The following is a 24,742-nucleotide window of genomic DNA, read 5'->3' as shown; positions in this document are numbered from 1 at the left end:
TAATGCCTCCTTTCTGCCCTTCTGCAGCTGTCTGGTTTTCTGTGGTAGTTCTGATGCACTGCACATGCGTATGCTTTCGCAGTACATCAGAGCTGTGGGCAAAAGCAACGGAGAAAGCAAGATCTCTGTTGCTGTTTACAAACTGTCTTGCTATGTTAAAGAAGTTTAAAATAGTAAGACAGCTTTAAAAAAAGCAATGGAGAATCTTTGTTGCTTTTTTAAAGCTGTCTCTCTATGTTAAACCCATTTAACATAGTGAGACAGTTTTGAAAAACGCAACGGTGAAAGCAAGATCTCCGTTGCTTTTTACAAAGTGTCTCGCTATGTTAAAGGCATTTAACATAGTGAGACAGCTTTAAAAAAAGCAACAGAGAATCTCCGTTGCTTTTTTTTAAAGCTGTCTTGCTATGTTAAACCCATTTAACATAGCGAGACACCTTTAGCAAAAGCAACGGAGATGGAAAGATCTCCATTACTTTTTTAAAGCTGTCTTGCTATGTTAAACTCGTTTAACATAGCAAGACAGTGTGTAAAAAGCAACGGAGATCTTGCGTTCTCCATTGCTGTAAAAAACAGAGTTATACTAATGGAAAAAGTCCGGGCGACCGGACCTTTTTCCATTACTATATCGCTAATTTACAACGTGCATGCTGACCAATCAGTGTGCACATTTTGGAATATTAATGGGGGGTCGTTGTATAATACTGCTTTATGTATTGTTCATACAGAGGTGGTGAGATAGTGCCATTCTGACTACTATAAACAAACGAATAGAAATAGTACCATTAGGTGTACTACTCATATTATATACAGCATTATATTTATATTTCATTTCTTTCAGTCCTTTTCTAGTATCTGAGACAGGTATTCCTGGTGAACAACTACATTAATGTAATTCTTCATCTTTCACAGATCTCCGGAGTTGCAGATTTTGTTTTGGATTGAATTTTTAAACTGTTTTAGTTTGTACATACTAGTGAGTGAATTGCTTATTACATTTTTGGCAGACTTCAGCTCATTTGTTGATTTAGATCTGTTCACAAATATTTAAATGTACTTCATTTTCTGAAGTCATGAAGAACAGTTCATTTTCATTAACCTAGACCAGTGATGGCGAACTTATGCCATGCATGTCAAAGGTGACACACCATGATGTTTTGGGTGACATACCAGCGTTCACCAACACCCGAGTTACCAAAGAAACTGAATGAACAAAAATACAAGAAATATGTGACCCTGCACTTATCTATTAAAACTCAGCAACAAAAAGTCATTAATTGATGTTAATCAAATCAAATGTAATGTGTTCCATATTTTTTCAGTTCAATTCAAAATTACTATTAAAGGTAGGTTAATTGTCTGGTGCACTGTTTTAAGCCCAATTAACAGTGCACATATCGTTTTCCCTGTTATAGTCACTGATTTTTTCTTTTACTTTTATAATACATAGCAGCATACGATTGTGTTGTATTTTTTAAAACAAACGAATATGTAAAGAATTGTATCTTTGTTGTTCGGGGGGGACGTCACATGCCAGCACAGTCAAGGTAAGCATTTTCCAAATTTTTGACATGCTGGGTCCAAAAGGTTTGTCATCACTGACCTAGACTTGTAAGGTTTATACTTTGTTTTCTGATCAGTAGTTACTGTGTGATTCAAAATGTACAGACTATCAAGAACACTGACATAACTGGCATAATCTAATTTGTTACATTTTGACATATTTATTGCTCACTTTTCTGTGTTTTTGATTGCTCATCTATGTGCAGTGTATGTAGACTTAACTCTTATTATGTAAAAAGACCATAACTAACAAGGGGCTCGAGTGGGCTGGTTCACATACTTGCAAAATAAATAAATAAATAAATATAAATAAAAAAATATTTCAATACATGTTTCCAGGGAAAGTGGGGTTAACATTTTATCTTTAAAGGATTGCTTAAGGAAAGGAGTAAACTTAGTATACATTTGCAGAATAGAAAGCTGCATACATTTACCATTCTTTTTATATTAACTAAAGATCTTTGTTTAATTATTTCATTTTGAAATTACTATTAAGAGGCTTAAGTTCAGAATCTATCCCCGGGATTCATGAAGCCCAGCGCAAGGGCGGCGTTAGCCTTGCGCCAAGCTTGCGGCGTAGAGATGGCGCAGCAGCATCATATGCATATTAATGAAGGCGCTCTTTGTATAGGCAAATGTTATCGTAGGAACCGATTGGCCTTATGTTAACATAGGGTGAGAGAGGGATGTGGGGGAAGGAGAGTAGATATGCCCGTGGAGGATAGGTAGGGTAGGATGACAGATAAGACAGCATACATGGTCGGTATATGACACATGTGGGGGGATACACTTCGGACGGGAAGGGGAGTTCGGCATTCACAAGCCCATGGGAACAGTGGGACGGATGTCCCCAGCCAGGGGCAGCCACCACTGCACCAAAACAGCTGCAAAGGAGGCAGTGCTGGGGGCTGTCCAGGAAGGGCAGCCTCACCCTATAAATGTGACACTCCACCCCTGAGCTTGCGTATCTGGCCTCGGAACCCCTTATTGAGCCCCCAAGCAACCACATCTGGGACCACACAACAGCGGATATATTCCTGTCTGGCCCTGCTCCCAGGGGGGACAAGCCCCATCCTCAGTTGTGGTACCACCATAAGGTGGTGCAGAGCCAACAGAGGTTGAGGTCCAAGGCTGGGCCCCAGATGTGCTGGTGCCCGGTGCCATGGTCAGCTGAAGTGGGACAGGAGGTTCTGCCGGGACCTCCAAACCCATACAGCCTATGGTGTTGCAGTTTAAGCACAGATATGGCTTAGTAATAGACAACAGCATTCAGGATTACTTACAACAGTATGCATAGATATGACCATCAACCCAACACAACAGATGGTATACATTTGCAGAGGAAGCACAACACATGCATAAATACTGCATGACATCTGTACAAAGTGTACAAGACGTGTGACTGCAGCTATGAACAGTGGCCCATTATTGGCTTGCCACTGAGAACCCCAGACAGTGTCTGTCATGCCACTGTTTCACGTGACATATGTCCAGTCAGGGATGCGATGGCAGTAACACATCCCTATCATCATGTACTGGCAGCAATCCTCACACTATGCTCCTGCTGTGCACAGATGTGTGTTCAGTGTGTGACACAGGAAACAAATGGTTCCACACACTGACCAGTCCACAGATGGCCCTACAGATGGGGGTCCCTCATGAACAGAGCACTGTCATGTCTGTTTTAAAACATGCAGAATAGCCATTACCACACACAACATGTTAAACAGGCAGTAGTCTCAATGAAGCATAACTACACTTACATGCTGTAGTCATGTCTGGCACATCACCCTCCTGTCTTTAATCTATTTCCCACTGTGTATGATGTTTGAGGAACATCCAGATATCATCTGTGATGCTGTTTCCAAACACCACATCCAGGTACCACTCACAGCGACTGTCATGGCCAAACACCAACATGATGTTCCTAGATATTGTACTGTGTTTATCATGGGAAGGGCTGTGGGAACATCATCACAGCTGTTCCACATGAAATCAGCTGGAGGAGAACTGCAATAAGTGCAGAGGCCATCACCTGATCATGTCCATCACTTACAATACACATGCTGCTGCTGAGCAGGAGTACACCTCCACATCCACCAGAGAGAGTGTGGGAGGGACAGACAAAGTACATCAGAGAAGGGCTTGGAGACTAAAACCTAAGCATCGTCTGTCACACACCTACCAGTATAGAGGTCAAAACCCTGACTGACTAGTCATTACTATTACAAGTGCATGCAGTTACTATATGTGCTACAATGCCAACATGTTGCTGTGCTGTAAGAACATATATGTGTGCTGGTGAGAGACATGTGCAACAGAGATATAGTAGACATACATTAGGTGCAGCACACATGGCTGTCCACGTGAACAGATGCCATTATCACCACAACCACACTTTCTAATGGACTTGCATTGACACTCTTTGCCAGGGCCACACATACATTCCCTAACTACTTAATTTGTCACACTGCAGTAATGTACAGGTACTAAATGCTTCACAGGGGATATCTGGAGGTTCACTGGGCTAGGGCATGTGAACCTGTTTGACATCTGCTGGTATGCCAATGGGGGTTATACTGGGAATGACTGTGGTTGGGAGCATCATAACCCACATGCAGACACAAGGTGCCAGTACTGACATGCATGTATGCATTGCTTCATGGGTGGGTAGTGATTGGCTGTGCAAGATGGCTGTACAAGGGTGGGTGAGGGGTAATCCTTGGCATCGCACCACCTGATAATGGTGTGCAGTGTGGTACAGGGGTGTAGTGTCTGCAATGCCCCACACAGTCCACACAGATGGGTACTGCATGAACTGCCCTGACATCCTGGTTACCATTGTGTATGGCCATAGCTTTGCAATGCATGTCATGTCTGTGTTTGATAGTCCTTGACATGGATATTGCCTAGGATGTACATGGCCCACAATACTGTAACAGTAGCATGTACAGGTGTACCTGGTTTGGCAGGCACATGTTGTGTACACAGACTGTTTTCCTCCGATATGCCAATACTGGCCTGGTGTGGTGAAACCTGCTTATAGTCAGCAGGTTGACCCTGCACCTGCATTGATAGCATGATACAGGTATTCCCTGGTGTCATTGGCATCAGTCCATGCAGCGCACATGTGTACGGTATTGTATGGCCTCTGTGGATCACATTTGATGGCACCACATATGTTGCAGGCATCCAGTGGGGAACATAGTGAAGGCACATTGTCCACAATTATGTGCCTATTGTGCTGCTGTACATGGTGCCATGGCCTCTGCAGCCCACTGCGATCACACCATGCCTACTGTATGTCATCAATGTGCATGGTACTAGCTACATAGCAGGATATCCTAGGCAAGTGTGTTTGTGTATGACACATGGGTTCAGGACATATACCGGGTACTAGTAGGGTTGCATAGTTTGCTCACCAGGCCTTTTGCCAGTGTAGGGGTATGGCTTGCCAACACAGTCCTGTGGCTGACTGACATCTGTACACCTCATGAGGTGGGCATTGTGTCATAAGATGGACACCATATAGGAAAACTACAAAAACTGCTCCCCAACATGGCCAGTGGTTAGACACTCACAGTCACCACCGCACAGGCTCTGACAGTCAAACACACGCACCTGCCATGTCCTAGATTCGAACTCCTACCTACCTAGTGTATCACACTGCAGCTATACACATTTACGGCATGCACTACAGAAAACACTGGGTTACAGCACTCCTAGAGGTGTATTTCTAGGTGTGTGACATCAGCAGGATTAAGGATATGAATTGTACGGAGTGTGAGTACTCTAAAAGCATTGCTCTGTCCTCAGGCAGACGGGCACACACACACACACACACACACACACACACACACACACACACACACACACACACACACACACACACACACACACACACACACACACACACAAACACACTGTTGGCAAGTCTGGGATTACAACACTGGTGTAACTACTCTATCACACTACAGCAATAAGCAGTTACAGAATGCACAACAGAGACTACTGGTCTGCGATGTTCCCAGAGGTGTATTTCTAGGTGAGTGACATCAGCAGCATTGCCAAAGGTGAGTATATGATTTGTACGGACTGTGGGTAGCTTATAAACCATTTCTCTCTACACAGTCTGAGACAGACAGATGTGCACATATTCACACACAATTGGCAAGTCTGGGGTTAGAACTACCTAACTAGTATAACACTACAGTAATATGCAGTTATGGGACACACCAAGGAGATTACTGAGCTACAGCTATCCCAAAGGTGCATTTTACAATGGATGACCTCAGCAGGCTTGTCATAATACTGCTATGGGGAGGGCAGTGTGTGCATGGGCCATAACCCAGTCATGTAGGGGTTGACATTCCACATGCGGGCGCACATAGGGCCATATGTCACAGGTACATGTATGCAGCTACTAGATGACTACTTCCCTGTACAGTCATGTTGCACAGCTGGCATGTGCACCACATAGTCTGACATGCTGACAGATACAGGTGGCTAGTATCTGCAGTGAATGATATCTGCACCTCATGTGTTTGGGTTCCATTGGCTGTGTGCTGGATGGGACAGGCCTGGATGGCTCCTTGTCATGGTCACCCTCTTCCATACATCTATGTCCATCTACCTTTGACATATTATAGTGTGTTGTCCTAACATATATGCCTGTATTCCTATCCACTGTGTGTGCAAGGCAGAAGTGGTACATGCTGACATGTATCTGCACTAAGAACTGTGGCCGCCAGATATGTCCAGGCCACTGGTGTTTGCAAACATGGCCTTCATGTGTTTGTGTGTGAGCATGCTCAGTATGACCATTCAGTATGTTGTCGACTGACATTGCCTTCATACCTTCAAGTGTGTGAGCATGCCCAGTATGGCCATCTGTGTCACATGTGTTACATGTCCAGGTAGTTTGTACTGTGGTGCTGACCTTTGTGTTGTACACCGACAGGTAGCATGTTGTGTCTGCGGGTTATCCATCGGTCATGTGGCATTGACTGTTGCTACATTTCTGGATATCGGGGGGGGCACCTGACTGTATCTACATTCCTACACAGGAGCGTGGGGGGGGGCATACCTGACTGTTGCTATAAGTGTATGTTGGATGGGGGGCACACCTGACACTTGTGCACATTTGCTTGTACTGTACTGGTATGTCAGGCACTCCATTTCAGTGTGTAGTCTTACCTACTGTGCTGGCTAGAGGCATACCAGTGTACTACAGATCTTAGCTTTAATTACCAACATATTAGTTTCTGACTTCCTAGCCTTCACGACCTACATCCAACTGCTTGACCTGCTGTAGTCTGTCTGTGTGGGTCTGTGGGAGGGGTTACCCATAGGGCACATTCAGAGGCCATAGTACAGCATTTGTTTGTGTCGGTGTACACCTGTCCAGCTGGTTGAGATCTGTGTGGGTCTTATGGACACACATGACACTCAGCCCATTATCTGCAGTGGGTTTTGTCACCCTGTGTATTACTGGCTACTATGGTGATTCCAGTATGTGTAACAGATGTCATGGTGCCACTATGGGTGTCTGCTGTCATAGGTTCATAGGTAGGTACTAGGCTATCTGCCCAAGGGAATTTATAAGCCTAGCCAGAATGTGTTGGCTTTCGCCTCCCCTTTAAATTAGTTTCCTGGGCCTCTGTCTAGCAGGGCCACTGAAGTGATCCCAGGGGTAAACCTATGATTTCCCATCCACTCGTCAAGATTTCTCTTGAGGAGAGTCAGCGAGGGGCTCTGCCTAACATAAACTGGGATTCTATTTCAGAGCGAGGGAAGTCTCTGAGACAAGAATCTATCCCTCCAGCATGTCCTGCTTATTGTTGTGCTGAGGTTTAGTTCACTGGAGCATGTGGCTCTAAGAGATTTGGTTTTCTTGATGTGGAGCATGTCCATTAATTCCAGGTTGGACATGGCCTTATACATCAGACAGAGATCATCTATGAGCAGGCAGTAAGCAACCAAGTAAAGCTGGAGTTTTTTTAGACGAGCTGCAGAGGGCATCTCTTTGAGGCCCATGATCCTCTTGGTGAGGTACTTCTGTTGTCTTTCCAGCTGTTGCAGGTGTCGAATAAGGTACATTCCAAATGGGGCATTGTACTCTATTATGGGCCAAATGAGTGATGAGTAGAGGGGCACAATGACCTCTCTTGATCTAGAGGTGAACCCTTTTGTGATTAGGTGGGCTACATAGAAGGAATTTTTAACTACTTTGGCAATGTGATTATCAAAGGAGAGGTTGCTATCTTCCTGGGTCCCCAGGTCCCTAATTACATCTTCCATACTTAGTGGATTACCAGCTATGTGATAATTTGTGGGTACTTTGTTTTTCCAAAGGGGATGACTATGCATTTTTTGGCATTCAGCTTGAGGCCATGGTTTTGACACCAGGTATCTGTCTCTGTGAGACCCTTCTGGAGGATGTCTGTGTCAGCCGGTGAGTTGATTATGGCCTCCAGTTTGCAGTCATCTGTGAACTTGGTCAGCCATAGTCCTCCCGTGCTTGCCTGTGCCTCAGAGAAGTATATACCGAACAGGAGGGGTGCCAGGACCGAGCCCTGTGAGATGCCACTTGTAACTGGTTTAGAGTTGGACATGGCACCCATGACTCTGACCATGTGTGTTCTATCTGTGAGCCAGTTGGCCACCCATCTCGTGACATAGGGGAATGTTCAAGCTGGAGAGCTTATCTATGATGCCAGAGTGTGGAATGGTGTCAAAGGCCTCAGCGAGGTCCAGGTAGGCTGTGTGGACTACCTTTCCTTCATCTATGGCCTTGGTAACTGTTTCAAAGAAGTCAACTAGGTTTAGGAGACAGGATCTGCCGTTAACAAAGCCAAATTGGGTAGGGTCTAGTGTCTGGAGGTTCCCAATGTCTCTGTTTATGAGTTCCATGATGATTCGCTCCATAGTTTTACAGACCAAGCTAGTCAGGCTTATAGGATGATAGTTCCCTGGTTCTGTTGTGGCACCACCTTTGTGGAGCGGGATGACTGTTGCTGTACGACACTCTTTGGGTACATAGCCTTTGGTAAGGCTGAGTCTAAACAGTGAATTTAGGTGAGGGTTTAGTTCCTTTTGGAGTTCGTGTAAGATGCAGCCTGTGACACCATCCGGTCCCATTGATGCTGTGTTCTTAGCTTTTGAGAGGGCTGTTTTTATTTGCATGTCCGTGATGTCTGGGGCTCTGCATTCTTCTGGGATGGACACTGGCCCTTTTGGGGGTGGGTGGGGTAAAGTTTGCACTGAACTTGTCAGCCAGGATGTTGGCAATGTCAGTTGGTTCAGTGTATTTTTTGCCATTTTGCACTAGCTCAGAGCATATCTGAGAGTTACCACCTAGATTTTTTTGACATAGCTTTGTGGTTATCTTTAGAGTCCTTGGCAATTTTTCTTTCGAAACTGGCCTTGGATGATTTTATGAGGGATCGTAGTTTCTTGCTAATATTGATTAGTGATGCCTTTCCTTTTTGGGATTTAGCTCTATCATGTAGTAGTTTCCTCCTTCTGTTGTAAAGCTTATTTATGACCAGGGACCACCAGACTGGTTTCCTTTTTTTGGAGGAGTGAGTTTTGGTTTTACTTGGGATGGCTCGATCCATGCATCCCTGTAGATGCTCATAGAATGCACTTGTAAAGGATTCTGCGGTTTAGGCAGCATTATCCTTTAGCAATGGGGCTATGAAACTTTCCAACTTGGTCTTGAAAAGTGTGAAGTTGGCTTTTGAAAAGTTTTTCACAGTGGTTTCCTAGACTTGGGGTGGGGTCGGGATGTGGATGTCCAGTGCGATTAGTTTATGATCTGATCTTACCAGTGAGAGGTTTACCTTTGGTGTGGAGCACTGATCCCCCATGTTGGTGATGATCAGGTCCAGTATGTTATCACCTCTTGTGGGTGTGGTGACCAGCTGTTCCAGGGTGTTTGAGTTTATAAACTCTAGGAAGCATTGGGCAAAGGAGTTTGTACTCGAGTAGTTAACCCAGTCAATGTTTGGGTAGTTGAAATCTCCCAATATCATGGTGTTAGGTAGAACCTTTTTATTTTCCAATGTTCTCAGGAATTCTGAGTGGGGGTCCTGAGACAAGGTAGGTGATCTGTAGCAGGCTATGATCTGAAAAGCAGCTTTTCCCACTGATAGTTGCACATGGATGGTCTCCAAGGTCTCGTGCTGTACTACTAACCTGGAGGCGTGGGCATCCTTTATGAAAATGGACACACCCCCTCCTTTTGTATTTCGGTCTGGGTTCTTGGGCCGAAAGGTATGGTATGAGTTGTAGCCTGGTAGTGCTAGGGTGCTCTCTGGAGCTTTGAACCAGGTTTCTCTTACTGCACAGTTATTGATTTGCTCCATGCTAAGGAGTGCCTCGAGTGCATGCATTTTGAGGTTTAGACTTCTGGCATTGAGTAGCATTACCCTCAGTTTCTGGTTTCTTGTGTTGTTTATGGAGGTGGGTTTGTCTTTTGAGCCTTGCCTAAAAAAGACACTATGGGGGTGGCAAGAGCCTTGGCCAGTATTCGAAAGCCTAGGGGCGATAGGTGCAAGCCATCTCTGGTGAAGCAGCGTGGCTTGTCGAGCATGTCATTCCAGGCGGACAGACACTGGATCCCCTTTGAATGACACCAATAGCTTAGCCAATTGTTAAAACTGATCATTTTTTCTTCGTTCTGTGGCATCATTCTTGGTGAGGGCAAGATGCTACTCAAGGTCAGGGTCATACCGGCTACATGATCATAGAGCTCCTCTATGTCTCTTTTCATGTAGTCCAGGGAGGTACGTCTCAGGTCGTTCACACCAACATGTACAATGACAGAGTCATATTTGTACTTGTTTTGGAGTGACCTGAGTGCTTGTGTTATGTAGCGGATCCTGCACCCGACAGGCAGCGTACAGTAACCTTCTTCTTGTTCAGTCTAGTGAGTGGGACGTCAGTGTGCCTGACAATAGAGTCACCTATTACTAGTATATTGGGTGTGTTGTTGTGCCTTAAGGGTTGTGGTTGTGTGGCACACTGACTTTGTGAATTATGTGATACGTGGTTGTTGTTTGAGGGTGGAGGTTGCTTGGATGTCTGCTTTGGAGGTGTTTGCTGCTTAGGCAGATTTTTATTTAGAGCCTCTGAGTATGTTTTTGTGTATTTATGTGTGTTGTTTGCTGGTGCATTTGTAACTGTTTTATGTGAGACTGGAAATGTGGAGCAACTGTTTCCCTTCTCCTTCTGGCTGGCTGTTCCAGTCATGGGTTGAGAGAGCTTGGCCTCCAGTTTGGCTGTACAGTTGCATCTCTCACATATATTTGTGTTTGGTGGAAGGAGGAGAGGGTTAGCCGTGTACATGACGCAATTGTAACTTTGCCTCAGGATTCCCAGATTCACCAGCTGGCCTGGAGAGTATACCTGAAACTGCCCTTTGGACATGCCTGTATGCGTAGCTGAACTGTTTTACTGATTGTCCGGTAGGGATGAACTAGGGAGCTTTGTACTATTGTATAGTAAAGGGGGAGCTTGGAGTAAGTGCTGGGCTGTAAAAGGAAGTTAGGTGCTTAATTTGAGAGTTTTGACTAGTTCTAAGGGAAAAATTGAAGAGCAGACATCGTGGAGCCTGTAATAGTTTAACCCTAAATCACAGAAACTCTCAAAAATTGGCGTTTTTGGCAGAATTAGCTAAAGGCAGCAACAAAATGCAAAAAAATTATATTTAATCACTCCAAAGTCTCTCTTTTGTCTCTCTGCTGCTGTAGAACTCTGCAGGGCACCAGGCAGGAGCTTGCTGAGCTGTATACTAGCACAAAAACCTTGCACATGTGGGTTTTATAGCAGGGAAATAAAAGAGATAGAAATTAGCCCAAAATGGCCAATAAACTACCAATTTCTGGGCTGAAACCACTCCTCCAGGGACAGATAGGCTGCTCAAAGCTCCCTCTGTCACAGTGAACAGAAGAACTTCCTTCTATCCAAGTAAGGTATGGGCAAACACAGAAACTTGTAACACAGCCCTGAATTCAGCACTAACCTGAAAACTGGACTAAACTAGCTTAAAAAGGCGGGAAAACAAGTATTTTTTTTTTTTCAAAAAATAAAGCAGATGCAATAAAAAAAAACACTTTAAATGCACAGAAATGGCTATCACACTTGAGTGTGTAGCCTACAACAGTTAAACAGGTAATTTAAACACAAAAACAACTTTGTTAAAGTGCAGGCAGTAAAATAAGTACAATATGTAGCTGAAACAAGCTTTTTAAATCACAGAAACTCTAGAAAATTTGCGTTTTAGGCAGAATTAGCTAAAGGCAGCAAGAAAATGCAGAAAAATGATACTTAATTACTCCAAAGTCTCTCTTCTGCTGTAGAACTCTGCAGGGCACCAGGCAGGCGCTTGCTGAGCTGTATACTAGCCTTAAGCCTAGCCAATTATCCCTTGTGATACTTGAACCCTGCACCTTGGGTTTGTAAGGTAAATACCTTAACTATTAGGCCACCCATCCAACTGTCTGCTGCCTTAACATTCGGCCACCCAATTCCCTTGTATGTTCACATCCATACCATAGCTACAGGTACCAACACATTCTACTACATTTGGCAACTGGTAGGTTGATTGACTTACCTTGAGGGTGTGCCAGACTTGAGGATGGTGCTGGAGGGCTGCCTATGTTGGATGCACATAGTAAACTCCCTATACATGGCTGAGCACAGGTAGTGTCATGTTTGGCATCCCTTTTACTGTTTGTGTGAGTCAGAGAGGGTGACATACCCTGGGTCCATACTGTGTCAGTGCATATGCTATGCGTTGCCTCTTTGCCAAAGCCAGGTCATACTGGGCATGCCTCCTTCCACCTACTGGGTCAGACTCAGGTTGTTCCTCCTCCAAGTCACTCTGTGCCTGTACAGGCCTTGGCATTGGTGGGGGGGGGCTGTGTGGCCCTGCCCCATGCTGTTCCTGCTGCAGCTGTTTCTGCAGGATCATACTGTGTAGCATAGCACATACCATAACAATTTGGGTGTATGTAGCTAGTGAATACTGCAAGGCTCCACCGGATGTGTCCGTACACTGGAACCGTGACCTGAGCATCCCAAGCACATGCTCTATTATATGTCTGGCCTGTGCGTGTGCCTCATTATGGTGTTGCTGTTCAGGTTTGTGTGCATTTCTGATGGGTGTCATCAGCCACGGCTCCGGTGGGTACCCCAACATTCCCAACTAGGTGACCGTAGGGGATGTCCATATTGGCAAAGCTGTGGTACAGCTGCGTCATGCCATATTTCTGAATCATCATAGCTTCCGGGCAGCCAGCACATACATTCATTATATTGCCCTGAGCATCACATATGACCTGGCAGTTGATGGAGGGGATGCCCTTGCGGTTGATGTAGGTCCTACCCTGCTCACCGGGTGGTGCTTTGTTGTGTAAGTGCATGCAGGCTATAGCACGCACTACCCCAGGGTAGTCTGCTATTTGGTGGAAGAGACACATATTGCTGGTCAACACCTCACGTGTGCTGAGGAAATATACGTGCTCACTGGCATGTGCTGACATGGCATCCAGGAACTGGTGGAATACTCTGGATGCTAATGCCTGTGAGATCCCCATGATATCCCCAGTTGTGCTTTGGGAGGTACCTGTGGCTAGTATACCTAGGCCTACACATACCTTGGTATTCACTGGGATGGGTTCCCCTCGGCCTGTTTTATGTGTCAGGTGTGGCCGGCATAGCTCAAAAATCTGTTGTAGGAGGTTTCTGTCCACCCTATAGCACTCCACTATCTCCAGCTCATATAGCCCCTGGTAGGTTACCCTGAGTCTGTACACTCTTCTCTGTCTCCTCACTGAGGGTTGTTCGACAGCATTCACATCCTCACCACCCTCAGCCTCTTACACATGTTGGTTTATGTTTCCTGCTGCAGCGCTTCTCATTTCGTAGGTTTGTTTGTTAAAATCTCCCCACATGTATACACCAGTGGTGTAGAGTGTGGAAAAAACAGAGGGGAAGGTGTTTGCTTAGTTTATAGTAGTGTTCTGGGCTGGGCTGGTCTGCTGCCCCTGTAATTGGCTGATTCTGATACATATCACCTGTCAGCTCAGCTAGTTCACCTTGATTACTCTCCTACTGCTGTTGTCCCTCCCAATTGCACTAGGCAGGTTTAGACACACCCCTAGCTTAGCCATGCTAAGCTAGGAGCAATCCCGAGCCACAGGGCTCCAATCCACGTACAGTATGCCTGACACCCCCATGATGTCACCTATATCCGAGTCATGCACCCAGCTATCTGTACACATACACACTTGGGACTGGCCTCACACCCTGGGGATAACCGGGATTCAATATCCTTTACCTCATTTGCATAGGATTCCCTGCTAATGCATAGTTACATGATCCATACTGAGCCTCCCGAAAACTAACCACTGCTTACCATCATGAAAACCTGCACACAACTGCTTAAAAGCACCTTACTCACACTGTATTTAATGGCCCTTGTTCTGCCCAGCAACAAAACAACCAGCCTCTACAAGGTTCAAAACCAGGGCCCTGCAGACCACAGACGATATGCTTTACCACTAAGCCATGGCAGATATACATACATCAGATGTTATCATGTACATATCATCCAGCACAGGCATTCAACAGTATAGGACATGTATTCCATCATGTAGATGTATGTGTGTTAATGTCTATATATATATATATATATATATATATATATATATATATATATACATAGATATAGAATATATTTCAAGAATAAACCTCATAACACCAAAGCATTAGACAAGAATGAAAAGGAAACCACCAGCGATTCCAGTATTTTATACTGGTGTTAATCCCAAGGCAAGTGCGTTTCTGTGCAACACACGGGTTCAGACTGTATTCAGGGTAATATTAGGGTTGCTGACTTTACTCACCAGGCCTATTGCCAAATGTATGGGTATGTCTTGCCAACCCAGTCTCTTGGCTGATTGTGACATTTATGGCCACTATATAGGGAAACAACAAAACACGCTCCTCAACACATCCAGTGGCTAGCCACTCACAGCCACCAACACATAGGATATGACTGACAAGCACACACACCTGCTATGCCTTGGAATAGAACACCTACCTGACTACTTTATCACACTATAGCATTACGCAGTTACAGAACGCGCTATCAAGATTACTGGGTCACAGCATTTCCAGACGAGTATTCTTAAGTGGGTGACATCATCAGCCTTGCCAAAGCTGAGTATAGGAACTGTACAGAGTGTGAGTACTCTAAAAAGCATTGTTCTGTCCACCGGCAGACGGACACACACACACACAAGTGATGGGATCAGAACACCTGCCTATCTACAGATCACTATTACAGTACTACGCAGTTATGAGTTGCGCCACAGAGATTACACATTCCAAGGCAGTCATCATGACCTTCTGGGATTGCAGACATCAACAGGGATGCTGATAGTTACGATGTACATAGCTGTGAACCTGTGTGTTTAACATAGGGGTCCATCCTGAACAGGAGTATGCCCTTTTGTGGAATGGATGACTACTATCACTATACAGGGTTACAATTGCCATGCTCATACACATAGAAGCACATAACTTACACAAGGTGTCAGTGGGCATGCTCACACACTTAGTAGTGCAGGGCTGTTTGGAATACACTATGAGTCCAAATACACAATGTTATATTGGGCATGCTCATACACTTAGTAGCACAGGGGTGTTTAGGATGCACTCTGATTCTAAATACGGAAGGCCACAGTGGCCATGCTTATACAGTTAGATGTGCAGAACATATTGTAATGGTCTCCGGTGTTAGTAGTTGGCATTGTTAGCAGGAATGCTGCACTACATGTATCTGACACTGGTCATCTACACAACACCTGAAGCTGTCCGACACCTTAGATGTATCAGTTTATACCAAGCACAATACTACTACTCGCAGTGATTTCATGCTAGGAATGGCAACTGCTTGACCAACGCAATGAGCCAAGGTCCTGCTGTAATTACGAGGTTGTCCAGTGTCTGTCAGTCTGGGATGACATGACTGACAGAAGACAAGCCTTTGCCAGAGATCACATTCATCCATGATTCAAGGGAGTGTTGATAATATCTCATTCGCATTTGTCCATATAGTGCCATTCCAAGGCAAATGACCTAAACACAGGATAACACCCTGACACCTAGAAGACAATTGCGTTGTATGCTTATGCTAAACAGTGCTAGATGTGTCACTGTCGTAATCACAGCTGCTTACTGTTGAACCTACAATGGGAAATACTGACATCTGTGCAGTGAGGAACTCCTGGCTGATGGCTCTGTTGTGTACAATAGCACTACCACCATATAACTCAGAACCAGACATGAGGGCCATAACACTGGTACAGACTACTCCAGGTGGTGGTGTCCCCACATTCATAATGGCTACTCGCATGTACAGACCAGTACTCCAACATATATCATCACAGATGAGCCAGGTGCAGGTCACAGTGTCAAAATCTGCATTCTAGGATGTAATCCTCAGACACCACCATGTCCTCAGACCACCAACACTCATCCATACATGTGGTATGACATGTAATGGAACAACACCAAGTAACCTTTTACTGGTGGACTGTACCTAGCCCTACAACAACTGTGCAGAGTACCCATGTACTGACACAGTTACATTATGTGTTATGCAAAGCAATGATACCACTGTTTGTAACCAGGTCAACTGTACACATACCAGGGTCCCTCGGATATTGACAGCATTAACAGATGACTGTTGCAGTGCACCATTCAGTGTGTACACAGCCTGACATGAAGCTATGATTGTACAAGATGTTTATGTGGGGAGCAGATTGTTTTGACATTTGTGTAGGATATAACCTGGAATGTGGACAGGTCCCATGCAGCCTGTATGTATGGCATTAGAGAGTGCAGCTTGTACCTGCATAGTTGTTATTACAGGGGCTCTGTAGTGTACATGGATATATGAATGTGTACGTGTTGGGGGGGCAGTGTGGTTATGTTATCCAATACTCTATCTGGCTGAACAGGTGCTATTTCCGTAGGTGCAGTGCCTGTCATGCCATAGTGATGTGAAGCACAGCAGGTCTTGTTCTTGCCATTATGTTTCATGACACTGCTATGGATTTCTCTGTGTTTGGCCTCATATGTGGATGAATAGTTTCACAGTAGCTTTGCGTGGCATTATATGGTGTGTCGGCATCTTACTGAGGCTGACCATGGATTAACTTCCACTCATGTGTGTTGACCCTTGCAACAGTTACTGCCTTCTGTGGTACAGTTTAAGGCAGGGTACCACCGGTTTGCCTTCATGGTTGTGTTTGTTTGAATCCTGTTTCTGTTTAAATGGCACAATCACTGCACATATGTGAGTGCCTAAAGTGCATTTGTGTAGGACCCAGCAGTTGCAATGCATTGTACATCTGCATGGGTACCATGACAGTCACCACTTTACTCTTAAGGAGCATAACATTGGCTTTGAAGATTGACCATGTGTGGCATACTGTTAGCCCTGTTGGTGTGACTATGGTGATCCAGGTCATTGGTGTTGATAACATCCAACATACATTGAGCACATGTGTTGGTACATGATGAGTCTTCCCGGTTCATAATGGGATAGCTGAGTGGCCATGATTATGGTGTTCTGTCTCACAACTGGTATTCCCCATTACAACACAATGACAGCTGGGATTTCTGAGGCATGGTGGATGATCTGTCACAAGGTGCAATTTGGATTACACTTTGGCACAAAAGTAGTTGCTCGGCATAATGCCTCTTACATTGTGCAAGTGCAACTTGCGTGGGGGTGTACATATCCCTCAGGAAGTTGGACACACCTGTGGCCCATGTATTCCAATAAAGGATGTTGGCCAAGAGGTGAGATATGTGTTATAACATCATCATGCAGGGGTGCTCTCCAAAGCATTGAACCATATCTCAATCACTGCACAGATATGTTATCCATGTTTCAGATTGCTGTAAGTGAGTCCATGTTAAGTACCTGATTTGTATCACTGAGTAGCAAGACCCACAGTTTATTTCTTGGCTTCCCCTGTTGCATCAGTGGACTTTCACTTGAACCTGGCATGATGAGGGCACTATAGGGGAAGCATGGGCCGTTGCCAGTATCCAGATTCTCAGGGGTGACAGGTGCAGACCCTTCTGGCAAAGCATCATGGTCTATCAACCATGTTATCCCAGGCAGAGAGGTGCTGGAAACTCTTTGAATTACACAAGTAAATTTCATGATTGTGGAATACAATCCTTATCCCTGAACTGCTGCATCATTCTGGCCACTGGCAGAATGCTTCCCAGGCCTTGGGACATACCCACATGGGCTACATGACCTGTCAGTTCCTTCATGTGTTTCCATGCAGTCCAGGCTACTGCATCACAGGTCCTGCAAAACAACATAACATATGCCAGAGACATGTGTATAGTTCTAAAGGTGGTCGGAGTGTATGGGTATGCGACTAATCATGGCAGACAGGCAGTTGACAGTATGTTTGCCCTCATATAGCTTGGTGTGTGACATAGTGCTAGGGTTTGCATTCACAAATGAGTAGTGTTGGCCATGTTTCTGGCCATGTGTTCTGAGGTGTGACACAATTATGCAAACTATGTCATACAGTCTTTGTATTCTGTTGTCTGTCTATTACAACTTGGAGGCCTCTTGGTTGGCCAGATACTTAGAAGCCTCTGTGGATGTGTGTGATATCTGGTGGAATGTGTGTGTGTCCTTACTATGTTCTGGTAATGGTATGTGTTGGTTGTGGTAATGAGATGCATATATTAACCTACACCTCTTGACTGTCTAGTCCAGTCATGGGTGTTGTATGGAATGCCTCCAAGATCACCCCTGTAGCTGCATCCCAGACAATGTGTGGGGTGTGATGTTAGGCGGGTTTAGCAGTGTACATGGCATAGAGATTGCATTCCCCCAGGATGGCCACATACACAGAGCTGACATTAGTAAACACCAGTAGCTGAGTAGTGGACATGCCTATATGAGCATTTAGCACTACAAGTACCACGTACTGTATTTAGTATACTTACTGCTTATGAAGAGGTTTTAGACAGTGATGCTCACATGTAAATATTTGAGTTATGGATGTGGCAACACTAGCTATTACAGGAACATGGTAGCTACCTTTAGTAGCAATCCCCCCTCTGAGAGCCACATCACATCCTGATAGTTGATTACAAATGATGCAAGTGTGAACAGGGCTGTATCCTTGTCTGAGTATACACTCACATACCCAGCAGAACCATGAGCTCTGTTGGACACAGACACCCGCTCCCCACACAGAGGCAAATATCAATAGACTCTGCTGCCACTATCGACATGATCAGAATATAATCAAATAATGTACATCGTCACCTATGAAGCTGCTATTACACATGGGCAGCAGTTTCCTACATCTTACACACCTACTACAGATGTCACACTGGAGTTAAAGATGATATGCACCTGTTTCATTACCAGTACTGTCAACATATTTCCAAGCAGCTGTTAGTCTGGCAATGAGAGGTTAGGCTACACAAATCTACACGTTCAACCAGTGTGTCTCTGCTGTCAATATCCACTCTATATAGGTGTGCACATAGCCATTTGGCACAGCCCTGTAACAAGGGTCAGTACACATTTGAAGAGCATGTACACATGCACAGCTGTCATTGACTGCAAACAATAGTAGAGAGGTGGATATTAGGCAAGGTGGACTTTTAGGCAAGGCTCATAAGACAAATCCACCACTGTACATAGCACATGCAACCAGAAACTGAGGGTATTGCTACTCAATGCCAGAAGTCTAAAGCTCACATTGCACACACTCAAGGCACTCCTCAGTATGGAGAACATCGATATCTGTGCAGTAACAGACACCCGGTTTAAGGATCCAGAGAGCACCCCAGCACCACCAGGCTATAGCTCATACCATATCTTTCGGCCACAGAACCTGGACCGGAACACAAAAGATGAGGGTGTATCCATATTCATCAAGGATGCTCACACCTCCCATCAGAGATCATCCAAGTGCAACTGACAATGGGCAAAACTGCAATCCAAATTGTAGTTTGCTACAGATCACCCACCATGACCCAGGACCCACATTCCACATTTCTAAAGACAATAGGAAATATGCAGGTCCTACCAAACACCCTACTACTGGGTGATTTCAACTACCCAAACATTAACTGGGAGAACTACTCAAGTACTAACTCCCTTGCCCAGCGCTTCCTAAAATTTCTAAACTCAAACGTCCTGGAACAACTGGTCTACACCCCCACCATAGGGAACAACATATTGGACCTGGTCATCACCAACATGGGCGACCGGTGTTCCACACCCAATGTCAACCCCTCGCTGGTTAGATCAGACCATAGACTAATCACTCTGGATATTCACATTCCACCCACAACCCCAAACAAGGAAACCACCATGAAAATCTTTTCCAAGACAGACTTTACATTGCTTAAGCCTGAGGTGGAAAGGTTCGCAGCCCCCACGCCAATGGACAATGCTGTCCAAGATGCTGAGACCTATACAAAGGCACTCTATGATCATCTGCAGGAATGCATGGATCATGCTATCCCAAGACAAACCTAGACTCACTCCCCCAAGAAAAGGAAACTGGTCTGGTGGACTCCTGCCATAAACAGGCTCTACAATAGAAGGAGGAAACTAGTACAGATAAGAGCGAAATCCCTAGAAGGACAGATATCCCAGATCAGTATCAGCAAGAAACTATGATTCCTCATAAAATCATCCAAGGCTAGCTTCAATAGACAATTTCCAAAGGACCTTACAGATAACAACAAAGAATTCTTTAGCTATGTCAAGAACCTAAGTGGGAACTCTCAGATATTCTCTGAGTTGGTGCAGACTGGCACAAAAGACACTGAACCGACTGATATTGTCAATATTTTGGAAGACAGGTTCAGTGCAAACGTCACACCCATCTTAACCCTTAAACGGCCCATAACCATACCAGAAGAATGTATGGCCCCAGCAATCACCGACACACAGGTTAAAACAGCCCTATCCAAAGCCACAAACACAGCCTCAATGGGACCGGACAGTATCCCAGGCTATGTCTTACAAGAGCTCCAAATGAACTAACCCCTCACCTAAACACACCATTCAAAGCCAGCTTCTCTACGGGCTACATAACCACAGTGTGGCACACAGCAACAGTTATCCCACTCCACAAAGGTGGCACCACAACGGACCCCGGGAACTATTGCCCTATAAGCCTGACTAGCCTAGTCTGCAAGGCTGTGGAGCACATCATCATAGAACTCATTAACAGAGACATTGGGAACCTTCAGACACTTGACCCAACCCAGGTCAGCTTGACTGAGTGCAGATCATGCCTACTGAACCTGTTTGATGTCTTACAGTCACCTTGACTTTAGGTGATGGGTGTGGTAGTTCACACATACTACCTAGACCTCGCCAAGGATTCTGACACCATTCCCAACTCAGGTATTATTTATAAACACATCAGCCAGTACATACACCCATACATCACAGGTTGGGTTGCCAACAGGCTTACACACAGAACCCACATGGTAAGCCTAGCACCCTCTAGGTCCAACTCATAACCAGTCACAACTGGTGTCCCACAGGACTCAGTCCTGAGACCCCTACTGTTTGCCATATACTTCTCAGAGGTAAAGCAAAAACAGGTGGACTACAGCAGACCGCGTTTGGCGATTACTGCAAACTGGGAGCCTTAATTGACAGTCCAGCTGTCACAGACATCCTTCAAGGGGCTTCACATAAACCAACACAGGGAGTCAAAGTCATGGCCTCCAGCTAAAGGCCACAAACTGCATGGTCATTCCATGTTGGGAAAACTAAACACCCACATATTAACTCACAAGTGGCAGCCACTTTAATACAGATGAGGTAATGGGTATGTGGGGATTACATTAGATAGTGATCTCTCCTTTGGCAATCATATCTCCAAAGTAATTAGGACATCCTTCTATGTAGGCCATCTGATTACTTAAGGGTTCGCATCTAGACATACTGAGGTTATTGTGCCCCTTTACTCATCACTCATCAATCCCATCATCGAGTATGATAATCCATTTGGGATGTACCTCAGAAGACACATCCAACAGCTGGAGGGTCAATGAACATACCTCGCCAAGAGCATTACTGGCCTCAGACATGTGTCCTATGCTGTCAGACTGCATGAAGTCTTGCATTACTCAGTAGCATCTCGTTTACTCAGAGATGATCTTTGCTGCCCAACAAGGCCATGTCCAAGTCAGGCTTAATGGATATGCTCCACCTATGGGAATCCATGTCACAGTGAGCCAGACACTGTAATGAGCTAATCCTTGCCACAACCATAACTGGAAGATGCTGGAGTGACAGATTCCTGTTGCAGGTACTCCCCATGCTTTGGAACTACATCCCTGATTAACATTATATGGAACCCCTCACTAACACTCCAGGGACACCTTGCAGAGTGGATGGGGAACAGTGGGTACAGCCCAGGGATCCCACAATTGGCTCTACTCCACAGAGGGGCAGTTAGTTAATCATTGGGGTGACAACAGCTGACACATTTCGACTAGGCATATGAATGGCCTCGGGCAGTTATCCAAGTACCTACCTATGTACCTATGAACCTATACATACAGTATCAGCACATGCTGATAGCTTAATTTACTGTTCAGATGTTGACTTACCTTGTGCCAATAGCGGTTGTGTGTGCAATAGTTGAGGGCTGCCTCTGTAGGATGCACACAGTAGACCACCTATACATGACAATTTACAGGTGGTCTTGTGTGTGTGCCATCCATGTTTACTGTGTTTGCAGATGGAGAAGGGTGTCAGTCCATAGGTGCCTTTACTGCCAGTGTGTGTGCTATACGTTCCCTCTTTGCCAAGGCATGGGCATACTGGTCACACCTCTGTCCACCTACTGGGGCTGGCTCTGGGTGTTTATGGTCTGAGTACCTCTGTGCCTGTGGGGCCCTTGGCAATGGTGGTGGGCTGTGAGGGCCTTCACCATTCTGTCCCTGCTGCAGCTGTTTCTGCAGGATCATATTATGTAGCATGGCACATACTATGAAGATGCGGGCACATGTGCCTGGAGACTACTGCAAGGCTCCACCAGATATGTCCAAGCAATGAAACCATGATTTCAGCATCCCAAAAACATGCTCTATGATAATTCTGGTTTGTGCGTGTGCCTCATTATGGTGTACTTGCATGGATGCGTGTGCATTTCAGATGGGAGTCATCATCCATGGTCCAGTGCATAGCCAGCATCCCCCACCAGATGACCATACGGGATGTCCCCCCTGGCAAATACCTGATACAGCTGTGAGGCATGCCAGATGTGGAAGTAGTGATAGCTTCCAGGGCTGCCAGCACACACATCCATGATAATGCCCTGGGCATTGCACACAACCTGGCAGTTGATGGAAGGGTATCCCTTGTGGTTTATGTAGCGCCTACCCTGCTCATTGGGTGGTGACTTGATGTGTATGTGCATGCAGTCTATTGCACCCAGTACCTCCGGGTATTCTGCCACATGGTGGAAGAGACACATATTGCTGTCCAACTCCTCCTGCATTCGGGGGAAGTATATGTCCTCATCGGCATGTGGTAACATGGCATCCAGGAACTGGTGGAGTACCCTGGATGCTGATTCCTGTGAGACCCCCAGGATATCCCCAGATGGCCTTTGGAAGGTACCTGTGGCTAGTATTCTCAAGCTTAAACATACCTTCGTGTCCACTGGAATGGGTTCCCCTCTGTTATTTCTCGCTCTGAGATGTGGCTGGCACAGCTCAACAAGTTGCTGTATGGTGTCCCTGTCCACCTTGTAATGCTCTACTATCTCCAGATCATTTAGCCCCTGGTAGGTTACCCTTGGTCTGAACACTCTTCTCCTCCTCCGGTGCCTAAGGTGGTTGTCAGCATCATCCTCCACACCATCTTCAGTCTCCAACACATGCTGATGAATCAAAGCTATGGTAGCCCCTAACATGTACATTTTAAAAGTGCCCCATCTGTTTACACTGATGGTGCAGAGTATTTGGGAATACACAAGTGTGTGTGAGGTGCTTTCACACTTTATACTATTGTGCTATGGATGCTGCTGATGTCATTGGGTGTGAATGAGCTATTCCAGCTGCAGAGTATCTTAATTATGGGTTTTACAGTGAGTACTGCAATTGTGGGGCCTTTGGTGTTGAATTATACTTGCCTGCTGTGATTTATCTGTTGCCCTTTATTTCACTTTTCAACCCGAATCCCCTCCCATTGACAGGCATGCATCCAGCTGCCGGCTTTCTTGTTTTGTACTTTCCCTACCCAGGAATGTGTTGCAAAATGTGTTATGTAGCTGATCTACTGCAATTTTGCTTTGTTCTGCTGTGACAGTTCTGTTTTCTTTGCAGTACGGCACCTCCCTTTCCTGTTCTGCAGGTAGCTGCTAGCAGCCTTGTTAGCTGTTGTCAATGGCCCACTGTGGGTTCCAAGGTGTTAATTACTCATTTGTACTCCTATTTCCATGCTGCAGCACTTCCTTATCTTTTTCCCTTATCCTTCATGTTTCTGCTCTGGTGCACACCGCGCACAACCATTTACCAGGTTTACAGTGCGTTTTTATCCACGTTCACATGCACATTCAGTTACCTTGTGTGCTCTCAGCTAAGCAAAGCTTTGGCTATGTCAACACACCCCTATCCTGCAGCTTTGCTTAGCAACAAGCAAACTGGGTTAGCAATGCTCCAATGTGCTTACAGCAATGGCGACATACCCCTCTCTTGATGTCATTTTTATCTCAAGGGCTCACCTCGGTGTTATAATGCTATGCTGTTTTGTGCATCCTCACACCAGCAGGAAATCTGAGATTCAGTATTACTCCTCTCATTTGCATGGCATTGCCTACTAATTCCTAGCTACTGCGCATAACACTGTCACTGCCCAATAGCAACACTTGTGCCATGAGTATGGTGTAGTATGCCTGCCATTAACTATTATGGGGAAATCGTAATATGTGTTTCATTGCAGTTTTATTCTATATTTTTGTATATTCCTTGCGATCCCCTTTGCGCACCGATGCCCAGTGCTTTAACTTCGCATTAGCGTGGGCATAATATTAAATGTTCTTTTTCATATTTTGTGCATGTTGTTTTATGC

This window comes from Protopterus annectens, chromosome 7.part0 (assembly GCF_019279795.1).
Source record: "Protopterus annectens isolate FY-2018-M chromosome 7.part0, PAN1.0, whole genome shotgun sequence".
In the NCBI taxonomy this organism is placed as follows: Eukaryota; Metazoa; Chordata; order Ceratodontiformes; family Protopteridae; genus Protopterus; species Protopterus annectens.
Note: the sequence above shows the minus strand (reverse complement) of the source record.